Here is a 12,504-nt window from a genome sequence, read left to right on the forward strand (position 1 = left end):
TCAGTAAAATCTGCCGTAATTACTCAAAAACTATCCGACCATTACTTCACGGGCTGTCGTCTAGATGTACCAGTAGGTGAAGAGCAGATATCAAGGCGCGATTCTTCGTATGTCTCAATTATAGATACAGTTACATTTGATGTTTTGGTCTCTGCCTTTGACTGGAGTGAATTTCTAATGACCGTCGAACCCCACCAAGTTTACAGTGCCTTTGCTGCGATGTTTCAATCATTTTATAGTACCTCAAGAAAAAATATCAAATTCAAACAACGATCTGATAAGCCTTGCTTTAATACTGACATCATGACTGCAATGAAGGAAAAGGAAGTGTCATGGCTACGTTGCCGTCATGCCCCAAAAACATGGAACTAAGAGTACAGTTTCAAAGCGCTCGAAAGAAAGCCAATGCGATCATTAGGTCTGCTAAACGACGCTACTTTCAGAAAAAGTTTTATGAATTACGATCGAATGCACGCGAAACATCGAAGTTGATTAACTCTTTTAGAGGACACGGAACGAAAAAATCTCTCCTTGACTTTCTTCAACAACACTTTGGTTCCGATCTTCAATCTGTTGTCAACGACTTCAACAAGCTTTTCGCTACTTCATCCGGCATTGCAAGAGATGATAACTTTATAGCTTTGAACTCGAGTTTTATTAATGGCATGTCTAAGTCTGCGTTTCTTCCTCTTCTCACTATGGACACACCGCGCTCAATTTTGTTTTCTTTAAAATGCAATAAGTCTCCTGGTATTGATGGCATTCGTATTATTGACCTCCGCCGCAACATTAGTCATATTCAATACGTGCTTCTCACCATAGTTAATGAGATTCTTGATTCTGGTGTAATTCCCAATGACTTAAAGACAGCTCTTGTTAAACCAATTTTTAAAGAAGGAGCTCCGGACAAAAAAGAATGTTATCGCCCAATCTCCATCTTGCCTTGCATAGGCGAAATTTTAGAAAAACATCTCTATATTGTGATGTCCGGCTTTATTGAAAAGTCAAACCTGCTCTCTCCAAACCAATATGGTTTTGTCACTGGGAAGGGCACCCAACCTCTGCTTGAAAATTTTTCTGACCTTTTACATCGGGCTTTTGAACAAAATTTATATTCATGTGCTATTTCTTTAGATGTTGCAAAGGCCTTTGACACGGTTAGTCAAAAAGTACTACTTTTTAAACTGCACAACTACGGCTTCCGTGGACCATTTTTTTCCTTACTTCAAAATTTCTTCCTTGATCGTACTCAAGTTGTATCTATGGGAAACTTTAAAAGTGATCGGGTTAGGTTAAAAGCTGGTGTGCCACAAAGGTCAATTTTGTCACCTTTGTTATTTAATCTTTTTGTTAATGACATCTCAATCAAGCTTACTAGTTGCAAAATTTACCAATATGCGGATGATACCTTACTTGTTTCTAGTCACGTCAATTACCACCAAGCTGTACGCGCGCTGCAACACGACGCCACGCGAGTAATGGATTGGTTCTTTGAGAATTTTATCACTGTTAACGCATCTAAAACTAGACTTGTTTGCTTCAGGAATCCATTAAAGCAAGTGAATTTGGACGAATCTCTTGTTTTGCACAGATCCAACTGCCAAGATTGTACGTGTGCCCCCCTAAAATACGTTGAGACCGTAAAGTACTTAGGCATATTTTTTTATTCAGATTTATCATGGACAACGCATTTATCGTATGTATCTGGAAAGCTTCGATCCGTCAGCTGCTTACTTTATAACAATAAGATATTTATGACATTTGCCGTAAGAAAATCTATTACGTATGCTCTTGCTTATAGCCTACTCAGATATGGAATCACATCATTTGGTAACTGCGCAGAAGCTTGGAAAACAAAAATTGACAGAATTCTTAAAAGTTTGTTAAAAAGCGTTGGGTATCATTTCGATCTTCCGTTAGGTGCAGACATCTTCGAGGCTTTACAGTTGCCGAACTTTCGTTCACTCCATCTTCAATGTGTTGTGATCTCTCATTTTTGGTGTTATGATTTCAAGAATCCCCTTGTGTCTAGCAGGGATTTGCGTAGCTCAGAGCGTTTCATAACCCCCCGGTGTTATACGAGATATGGTAAACGAGTTCGTTCCTACTATGTGCCATATATATTTAATAGACTCCCTGATTCCTTTTTTAAAGCTACCACTAAGAGAAAATTGAAAAAATTGTTGAACAATTTCCCAGTGTAATTCTGTTGTAGAGTTCTGTTCATTACTGCTCGTTGTGTTTTTCTTTTAATTTTTCCACTGTTATTTTGACTGATTATTTGGCTGAAATTACTGTCATAGCTTTTTGCTTCCCATGTGTTCCTAGGACTTCTTTGCAATTTGTGTCATTTGACTTGTTGGGTTCTGTCCCTCAAGCCTCCACTGGCTTCGACAGACCCGTTACTTTATTCTGTATTGAAGATATGCGAAATAAATTTATTATTATTATTATTCTTATTATTATTATTATTATTATTATTATTATTATTATTATTATACATGTCTGATTTGCTCTCGCTGCTTTTAAGGACGGCAAAGATTTCTTCGCTGCTCTGAGTGCCAACTTCGCGCGCATACGAAGTGCGTATGCTTTCCGGAGACCGAACGCACATTTCTTCAGCGTGAAGTGAGCTGATTTGTCTGCCAAAGCTGTGCTAAGATCAACGGTGGAGCTAGGCCTAACGTCAGCGGCGTGGTCTCCGGTGACCCCGACGACCAGTTCGCCCGCTCTCCTCCTCCGCCATCGGCCTCCCCTACGTGTTGCCCCTACTCGTCCGGTGACGCTGCCTGCCTCCTCTCCCGATTGCCTCGACGCACGTGAGGACGCCAGCCTTCAGTCCCTTCGGTCCCTTCTCCTCGACGCGCTGGAAGGAATTTCTTTCCTTACCGAGGAGGTTGCTTCCCTCAGTGAAGACAACGCGCGTCTCCGTTGTGAGCAGAGACAGCAGGCGGAGCTCCAGGCAGGCTCCATCTAGAGTTCCTGTATATGCTACCTACGGTAGCAGAGTTGCGCATTCAGCCTCGGCGCGTGGCCGTAGCGCCGGCTTTCCCGCACGAGCTGGATGCTTTGCTCCTCACGTGACTAAATTTGGCGAATAGCGGCGCCGCGCGCGCCGCCGCGCATGGAAAACAGGAGAGGAGGAAAAGGAAGCGGAAAGCAGGGAAACATACGCCGGGGCGCGAGAAACGTCGGCGGAGCGACCGTAAAGGTGGCTTTCTTGCACACCACCGGATGCTCTGCTCCTCACGTGATGGATCTCGGCGAATAGCGGCGTGGCGGCGCGGGGAAAACAAATGCGCAACTCTGGCTCCCGTAGGGAGCCTATACAGGAACTCTAGCTCCATCGCCTGCCTGCGGGCGGAAGTTCGCAACTTACGCGATGTGCTTGGTAAGCGTAACTGATGCTGAAGTTCAGGCAGGGCCCTGTGGAGGAAAAACATTTGCTGGGGTCCTGCGCTTCCCTCCTGCCTCGGCTCTCTCTGCAAAGTCTGCAGGTGCACCAGCGGACCGGACGACGAAAGATGATGCGCTGCCTGGTAAGCCGAACCCCATGAGCCGGCAGGCACCGGTCTCTGCGTTGGTGAGCGTGGCGTCGGAAGATGATCCACTTCCTGTTAAGCCCAATCCGATCAGCCCGAAGACTCGAATCCCCGCGCAAGCCGGAGCGTCCGTGGCGTGCAAGCTGAGCGTTGCCCCCTCATCTTCCCGCCGGAGGGCATTGTTTCTGACCAAGCTGAATCCGGTCACCACCTCTACTGACGTCGTTGGGCATCTGTGTTCACTCGATGTGGAAAACTTGAGGTGCCACCGACTGAAGACTCGCTACAATACCTACGCCTCTTTTCACGTCTCTGTAGCTGCCGAAGACTTCGAGAAACTCTCTGACCCTGCTTTGTGGCCGAAGGATTGTCTTTTTAAACCGTTCAGAGGTGCTCTTCGTCAAGAACTCCTTCACTCGTCTGAAGAAGCCCACAAGCCCAACACTAAATACAAAGATGAGTAACGTCGATTTGTTTTACCAGAATGCCCGTGGCCTGCGGACGAAAGCTGAATGTTTCTTTGCCAACATTACTCTCTCCAATTACTCAATTGTTTGCTTAACGGAAACTTGGTTTCCGTTAAGCAAACAATTGAGCAATTGAGTAGGAGGCGGTGTCTTGGTTGCGATTAACAAACAATATAGTTCACGAAGACGTGAGGATCTGGAGAGATTTCCTGAGTCTCTGTGGGTGGAAATTGAGTGTTCTAGCAGAGAACGTATTTTAATAGGTCTGTTTTACCTTCCTCCTCAGACGACACCAGATGATTTCCATAGATGTCTCGCTGACATTGAAAATACTATTAATGATTCACAGGGGAGCAATATCTTAATCTTGGGAGACTTTAAAGCTCCAGGTATTAACTGGACACAGTTCAATGTCCTTACTGGCAACTTTTACTGTAAACAAAAGTGCAACTATCTCCTCAACTTTACTTCCTTTTTAGATCTTGGACAGCACAATAACATTCTAAACAACCAAGGTAATGCTTTAGATTTATGCTTTTCAAACACGGACAGTATACGGGTGGCTCGAAGTAAACTTTCTATGGTTCCTGAGGATAGCTATCACCCTGCTCTTGATGTAGTTCTTACAGTTTTTGATCTTCCGGTCCTCAGACCCTCTAATGGTCCTTCCCCACACACATCATATAAGTATTCAGCGGGGACTACACTGGAATGTATCACCATCTTTCGGGTGTTGACTGGGCTTTTATCTTGGAGTCGTCTGATGTCAACAGCCAAGTATATCTCCTCACAACTATTGTTCAGGAGGCTATGGACATATATATCCCTCTTAAAACGTCTAAAAAATCTCGCTTCCCTATCTGGTTCTCTCGTGAACTCAGAACGCTTTTAAAACGGAAAGATTTCTTGCACAGGAGGTTTAAAAAAAGTGGTCTTCCAAAGTGGGAAGTTGAATTTAAAATTTGCAGAAAGCGATGTAAGAAAATTTTAAACCGTGATCGCCAGGCGCATTCTGACTCGGTAGAATCAGATCTTGTTAAAAATCCCAAGAAATTTTGGAGGTACGCTAAATCGCGCTTGGGGAAGAATATTGAGTCCGAAATCGTCTTGAATCAGCATAGCGACAGTGCGAAGGGTATGTCTGAGTTGTGTGCGGATCACTTTGCGTCAATTTACATCAATAATAATAACTGCTCCTCAACTATTTTGCCTCACTAGAACGTTTTTTGGTCACTCATTAGGTTCTGTGGTTGTCGATGAGGAATGTGTTGGGCTATGTATTAAGAAAATGAAACCCACATTGTCTGCAGGTCATGACGGGATACCCGCTGCAATTGTTAAGGTCTGCAGGTCATGACGGGATACCCGCTGCAATCATGAATTACTTACGCCTATACTGTGCACAATTTTCAATAACTCCTTGACGTCAGGGATATTCCCTGACGACTGGAAACTGGCAGTGGTTATTCCGGTCCTGAAATCTGGAAATAGTGGTGATATTCTTAATTACAGACCGATTTCTCTTTTCTCTTCTTTTTCCAAACTCTTTGAAATGGTAATCCATCAATTCCTCTCCTTCAAGTTTCGTAGTATAGTCATTCCTAATCAGCATGGTTTCATGTCCGGCAGATCGACATCCACCAATCTCGTATCTTTTATGTCTGCTGCCTCTGAAGAAGTTTGTAATAGAGGTCAGCTTGACGTTTTTTTATTTCGACCTGAGTAAGCCATTCGACGTAGTAAACCACAACATCCTCTTATACAAGCTTTCCTCGTACGGAGTATGTGATTCGGTATACAATTTGTTAAAAAGCTATTTGTCTGATAGGCAAGCCTACGTCCGCGTCAACAATTACCTCGTCCTTGTACAAGGCAAGCTCTGGAGTGCCTCAGGGATCTGTCTTGGGCCCCCTGCTTTTTAATATTTTTGTAAATGATGTTCCTCGAGTTATATTAAATTCTTCAATTCTGCAGTACGCTGATGATATAAAACTTTACAAAAAAAATATCGACCTTAGAGGATTGCATTGCGCTTCAGAATGACGCATATTCCTTCGGTCGTTGGTGTTTAGACAATGACCTCCGTTTGAATCATTCTAAAACAAAAATAATGACATATTCTCGCAAGACCCATGATATATTTTTTTCCATATAGTTATCATGGCGAACTGCTGTCACGTGTAAGTGAACTGAGGGACCTTGGAGTTGTCTTTGATTCAACCTTGAGATTTGACACTCACGTTATCAAAGTGGTTCAATCGGCCTTGCGCACGTTAGGTGACGTGTCTCGCATAACGAAGAAGTTCAAAAGCCCGTCCGCATTTTTTACACTGTATTGTTCCTTAGTTAGATCCCAGCTAGAGTGCGCCTCGGTTGTTTGGAACGGCATTTCCAAAACTAACAGTTTATCTGTCGAGCGAGTCCAAAACAAATTTATTTCTATCTTTATATCTATCTTTAAATATCATTACCTTGAGAAAGGTGATCCTTGTCTGAACGGTGTGTGTAACTCGCAACTTTTCAACTTGTTGAGCCTGCAGCAGCGTCGGGTGAAGGCAGATTTGTTGTTTTTGTTTAAGACTCTGCACGGCTCGATTAAAGGGAAGATGGGGCACTTCTACATTCGAGAAAAAACGCTTGTATTGCGTTCATTTCGCCTTTGGAATAACAGATATCACAATTATATTTCAATGCGACGCGCCGGAGAGCCATACGAGCAATTTCAAAATAGGACTGAAGCCCCGCCTCCCTAGCCTTGGCAAGCCAAAAGATCCGTCGATGACGTCACGGACAGCGACTGTCTTTCGCGTTTTTCTCGCGTTTACCAATACTTACGCAGCAAATGGTTTGGGTATTCGGGTTCACGGGGTAAAAATACACTAGAATTCACTTCTAACTCATTTTTTCCAAGAAGCTCCGTAGCTTCCCTTTAACTCTCCCAGCCTTCTGTCCGAGGTGAGCCTCAATTGATATTTTTAACTCTTGCGGGTGCAAGTTCGGAAATGCTGTTCAAATCTTCCTCTTGCAGGAAAAGGGCTGATCAGTTGAAGCGCTGATGTAGTATTTGCTTTTTGCTCTCACACCTGGTGATGTCTCTGTTTTGTGCTTTTGATTTCCCTTGTTAATCTGAGTGTCTTTCATACTTGTTAATATTTTTATTCTCAGACTGGAGAACTACGTTCTCCTTCTGCACTCGTGTGTATGCGTGTTTGTATGTGTGTGTTTTTGCTGATTTGTTTTTAGTGTGCCAGCACTAATACCAATTGGTTGTTCCTGGACACTTTAATAAACATTGATTATTATTATTATTATTATTATTATTATTATTATTATTATTATTATTATTAAATGGCAACGTACGAATTTGAATGCCGTGATGGAAGGGCACCAGGAGAAGAATACAAGCGGAAGCAGGGTATCATTTGTTGATATATTCACCTTTAAAAATCTCAGTTTTTAACCATATGGGTGTTTGTGGTGGCCGATTCAGACGAGCCAGATGTGCTGTTACCCTACATTGCACGAGCGTTTTACATCAACCTCACACGTTTTAATCTAACAAAGTTCCTTGTTCAAACATAACAACTGTTGCTTCTCGATGTTGCTGTCCGCAAAAGGAGCAAGTGAGGAAGAGGGTATATGGCTTTTTGGAAGGTCAGTCCTGAAAACTACAAGTCTTTCTTCACGAAGGTTGGGTTCGTTGTTTAGTTTGAAGGAGGGGGACAAGAAGAAAATGAATAAATGTTAATTTGTGTGTATATTTTAAGTGACCAATGCTCGATATACAAGGGAGCGGTCGATGTTTAGTAACCTGTTCTTTTGTTGTAACTGTAGGTTTTTTTTTTTTTTTTGGAAAGTCAGTGTTGGCTGTAGTCGGCCTTAGATTTTTGGGTGTATGGGGATTCGTGGAAGAAAATAAAGTCGCCGAGTCTAAAACGTCCCTCTTTCTTTGTATTTTCCTTCGACAAAAAGTTTTGCTTTTTGTACCGCAGTCACGGGCACGGAAAAAAGAATCAATGCCCACTAGCTCCCCTGCACCCGACTGTTACCAAGCGAGAACCACACAAAACAAACCCTAAGATAAGTAACCAAAAGGTTAACGACATCCAGCTCTTTATTTTTAAGGTATTGTTATTATACTTTCAGAATTTCCCTCTCGAAAATTGAGTAAATATTACCCCACTGGACGAAAAAGGAACGCCGTTCCTTTTTCCCTTCCAGTAAAAAAGTAACGAGTTTCAGTTTGAGTTCCACCGATGCAAATTTGAACGGCGGCGTTCATTCGTTCCTCCTAAAAAAACGCGTTCCAGGAACGCCGTTCCTTGGAACGCCGTTCCGTGCTACACTGTTCATACCTGTTAGAAAACTTTCTTGAGGTTATGCGATATTTTGTGTAAATATGGTACTACCTCAGATCTCATGTTGATCAGTGCCTACTGCGTCACTTTCCTGGTTGTGTGGCCTTTTACCGTCTGTAGGATGGCTCCTGCCACATTCGTCAAGACCGTATAAGGGAAGCCCGCTGACATTAGTTTAGACAATTGGTTGTTAAAGATCGAGGTAGCATGCACAACATTTAAAGACAAAGGACGGGGAACATTTGCCCACGCACTGTAGGGCCCGCAAATGTGAGCCAAGCTTGGGTGAAACCAAGATTCTAGGTAGGAGCAAGAATCAAAGAGCACGCTAACTGCAAGAGGCGTACTTTATCCAGCATAGAGGGCCCCAATGCGTCAGAGACACGTCGATTGAATTGTACAATGCCGAGATACGTTTCTTTTTTTTTTTTCTTTTTTTTAATAAATTAATGAAAACGGGTCGAATGGCGTGTATCCCGACGCATGAGTAGCCTAGGTGACGATAGGTGTAATAACACATATATATGTATTTCTATTTTTTTTTCTTCAAATAGTTGTGAGTAGAGCCCGTAATTGTCTTCTCTCTTGTGCTCGTCTTTTTAGTGCTTTTAACCATAGTTCAAAACAGTGGTACGCGCTATTTGTGTTCCAGAGATCATCCTACTTTTTGCCCCACCACGTGTACAAGCATGCACTCTTGGCCATCCCCAACTTTCCTGGGCATCGACGCACATGCACATGCACTAAAATGGTTATTTCAAATGAACAACAACGAGCATCGCAATGTCCCCGGGAATATTTTAGATGGCAGTTAAAAATATCAAAAAGCAGTAATGTAATCAAACTTTTGGATGCGTATAGCTTTTAATCCACGGCTCTACATTTTTTGCATTGAATTCTATACGCCCCAGAAGAGTGGAAAGTTAAGCCAGTTGGTACTGATTAATGGTGAAGACAGAAGCGCACAAAGAACGAGGACGACGTGGAAGAAACACACACACCACAGACTAGCGCTAGTATGTGGAGTGTGTTTCGTTCCTGTTGTCCTTGTTTCTTGTGCACTTTAGTCTTCACTATAGGTCACGCTCACGGAATGATTAATTCCTGCTTCTCTTCACAAACTTTAATTAAAAAGTTTTATTACGATAGCATTCTTTAGCTACTTCACCTGGTTTCCGCGTTTCGGTACCTGGCCTCAAACGCGCCGCGCATACCCAGGACATACGCATCGCCGCGCGTATGCGGACGCCAACCTAGAGGTCGTCCCTGAGGTCGTCCGAGAGGTCGTCTTTGACGTCGTTCTTGAGATCGCCCAAAGGTCGTACTAGAGGTCGTTTTAGGCGTCGTCTAGACGTCGTCCTTGCGGTCGTACTAGACGCCATCTTTGAGGTCGTCCTAGAGGTCGTCCTTGAGATCGCCCTAGAGGTCGTCCTGGAGGTTGTCCTAGACGTCGTCTTTAATGTCGTCCATTAGGACGTCGTCCTAGCAAGCAGCTAAACCTGCGCCGCACATACACGAAGAGGCAGTATGCACGCATTTACATTTTCTCCCAAGCTACGAAGCAATTATTGGTTTGACTTGAGATAGTTGGTACATGGTCAATGGTGATGGTGAAACAGCTTGAACATGAAACGATTACACAAAGACCGGGCAAGACACACGCACGAAACTGCAATGATGGTGGGGAAACAGCTTGAATAATAAACGATTACACAGAGACAGAATATTAAACGATTACATAGAGACGAAACAATCACTCCATTTCGAAATGGCGCGCTGCAGTCGCGCTGACGTTAATGACTGCGTCGTAAACCATTCATAAAACAAAGTGTTAAATCAAATTTTGGGTCGTCGTATTCGCAGTGAGCTGCTTCGTGAGTCTCATGAGGAATGCTATCGCAATGGACCTTTCTGGAAACGCCAGCGCTACCATTGAGCGCTCCGGGGCATTATGGGAACTGTGAGGGTGTCGCGCCCGTTAAGCAAGCCAATTAAGTCTTGCCTAGTCGAGCTTCTGCATGCTAGGTGGCGCACGCTATCGCCCGAACTGCAGCATCAATGTTAATCCATTCATGCATCCAGGCGAGCTAATAACGGTCTTCGAACGTTGTTAAGACCAGGTGCGTTGTTTTGGTTTTCTTTTTTTTGTGTGTGTGTGTGTGTGAGTGCGCGCGCGCGCGCGCGTGTGCGTGTGCGTGTGTGTGTGTGTGTGTTTTCTGCGACGGAAACTAAATTTCACCAACTAGCTCCACTAACTCCTGCAGAAAAAAATACAAGAAGATCTATTAATGGCTTCCCGGGGATTGCGTTAGCATGACCCTTGGGAAACGCCACACACGTCCCCCTTTGGGACACGCTAACGCTGACCTCTTCACTCTTCTGTTCTGGCTTTCTCTTTTGGCTTTTTCATTTGCTTCCTTCATTTTTTGCTGCCTCTTTTGGCTTCCTTACGGGGTCAGTGTTAGCGTTTCCCAAAGGGGGACGCGTGTAGCGTTTCCCATGGGTCATGCTAACCCATGCCCTAACAATCCACCAATCGATGTTCCTTTAATTATTTTCACCCCTTTTCTGTACTCTACTTGTCAGAGTACGTCGACGCTCTTGGATGCGGTGATCAATGTCACTCGTGGAAGGAACCGATTCCATATCACTCGTAAAGGGAATCGTATCCACCTTCTTAACTACACACACACATCCCCACGCACCGCTGCGCAAACCCAGAGCGAAGAACATCGGGCGACGGCAGAGCGGAACTGAGCACGCCCGTATTCCACCGCGCCGCGGCGCTGCCTCCTCTGGCTCCGGGCTAGCTCTGCGACGCTCCTTTGACGAAAACGAAAACGCTCGTTTTGACAAAAAACCGGCGGTGTTTGTCAACACCGTGGAAAGAGGGGGAGGGAGAGGGTAACGCGTGCTAACGTCTGTGCTTGGGACCAATGGGAGCGTCGTATGCGTTACCCTCTCCCCCTACTTCTTTCTCTCTTCCCGGAGCTAACAAACTGGCAGACACCGGCGGGTATTCGTCAAAACGAGCGTTCTAATGTTAACGCATTGAAACAGGTTTGATGCGTGAGTGATATCTTGCTCTATTGGTGCGTCGACCACGCGCGATGGCCCATTCAAAAAAGAACGGTGACCCACCCACAACAATAACCCTACCAAAAAAGGGCAGTGGACAGACGTGCCGTGATTGGGGGTTTCCCACCTCATGTGGGCAATGCAACCGCAGCACAGGGTGCTGCAAAAATTGCCGTCTTCTGTACACAGGGAACCAACGCGAACGTAGGCTACCTCTCGCAGGCGCTACGGCCGTAGCAGCAGACGACAGAGGAGAGACCCTCATTATTCCCATAATGCCTCACGCGCGGCAGAAAGGTCCATTCATAGACAACCAACAATAGTGTATGCTGCAGCCAATATCCCAGAAAGTTGGTTATGTATGGACTCTAAGCCCAGTACTTGACGTCATCGCACCATAATGGTGCTCATTCCTACCTGCTCTTGACGAGAAAAAAAATGCAAAGGTGAAAAATGTATTTTGCACATGGGTCCGCGATAGCAACAAGGCAGTCATATTGGCCGCTGATGTGACGTCAATTTAAGTATTGTATACTCGGCTTTACATTTAGTGCACAACCAGTACAACACGGTCAAAACTGTTGGCTCGAGCGTGTGGCTTCATCTTGCGGTTCATTATCACGTGCTCTCAAGCAAATAAGGCATTAAGTGAAGTCACGTGCTCGCGCCAGCACATTGACAGCGTTGCACATTAAATGAAGCGGATTATAGTCAAATTGATGAACAAATAGCATCAACCAAGGCCATCCAACTTCAAGCACGTGCAGTACACAAGTGCTTGAGATTGATGCCTGAGGTCGGTGCATAAGCCTTTTCACAAGTCCATAGGCCACGGCGCGAATAGTTGAAGCGCGTTCGTTCCCATACGATGATGAAGAGTGATTTGAAGCGATTAACAAGACGTCGATCATTATATGCCAGTCTATCACTTATTCCTTTGATCTAAATATTCATCATTGTATGAGAGAAGCCCGCTCCGGCCACACGCTCAATGGGCAGTGGATAGATTTGTGATTATTCCGAGTTGTGTCCCCGGGTGTACGAGCGCTTACAAGAGCA

This window comes from Ixodes scapularis, unplaced genomic scaffold (genome assembly GCF_016920785.2).
Source record: "Ixodes scapularis isolate PalLabHiFi unplaced genomic scaffold, ASM1692078v2 PGA_scaffold9__187_contigs__length_104089568, whole genome shotgun sequence".
Taxonomy (NCBI): domain Eukaryota; kingdom Metazoa; phylum Arthropoda; class Arachnida; order Ixodida; family Ixodidae; genus Ixodes; species Ixodes scapularis.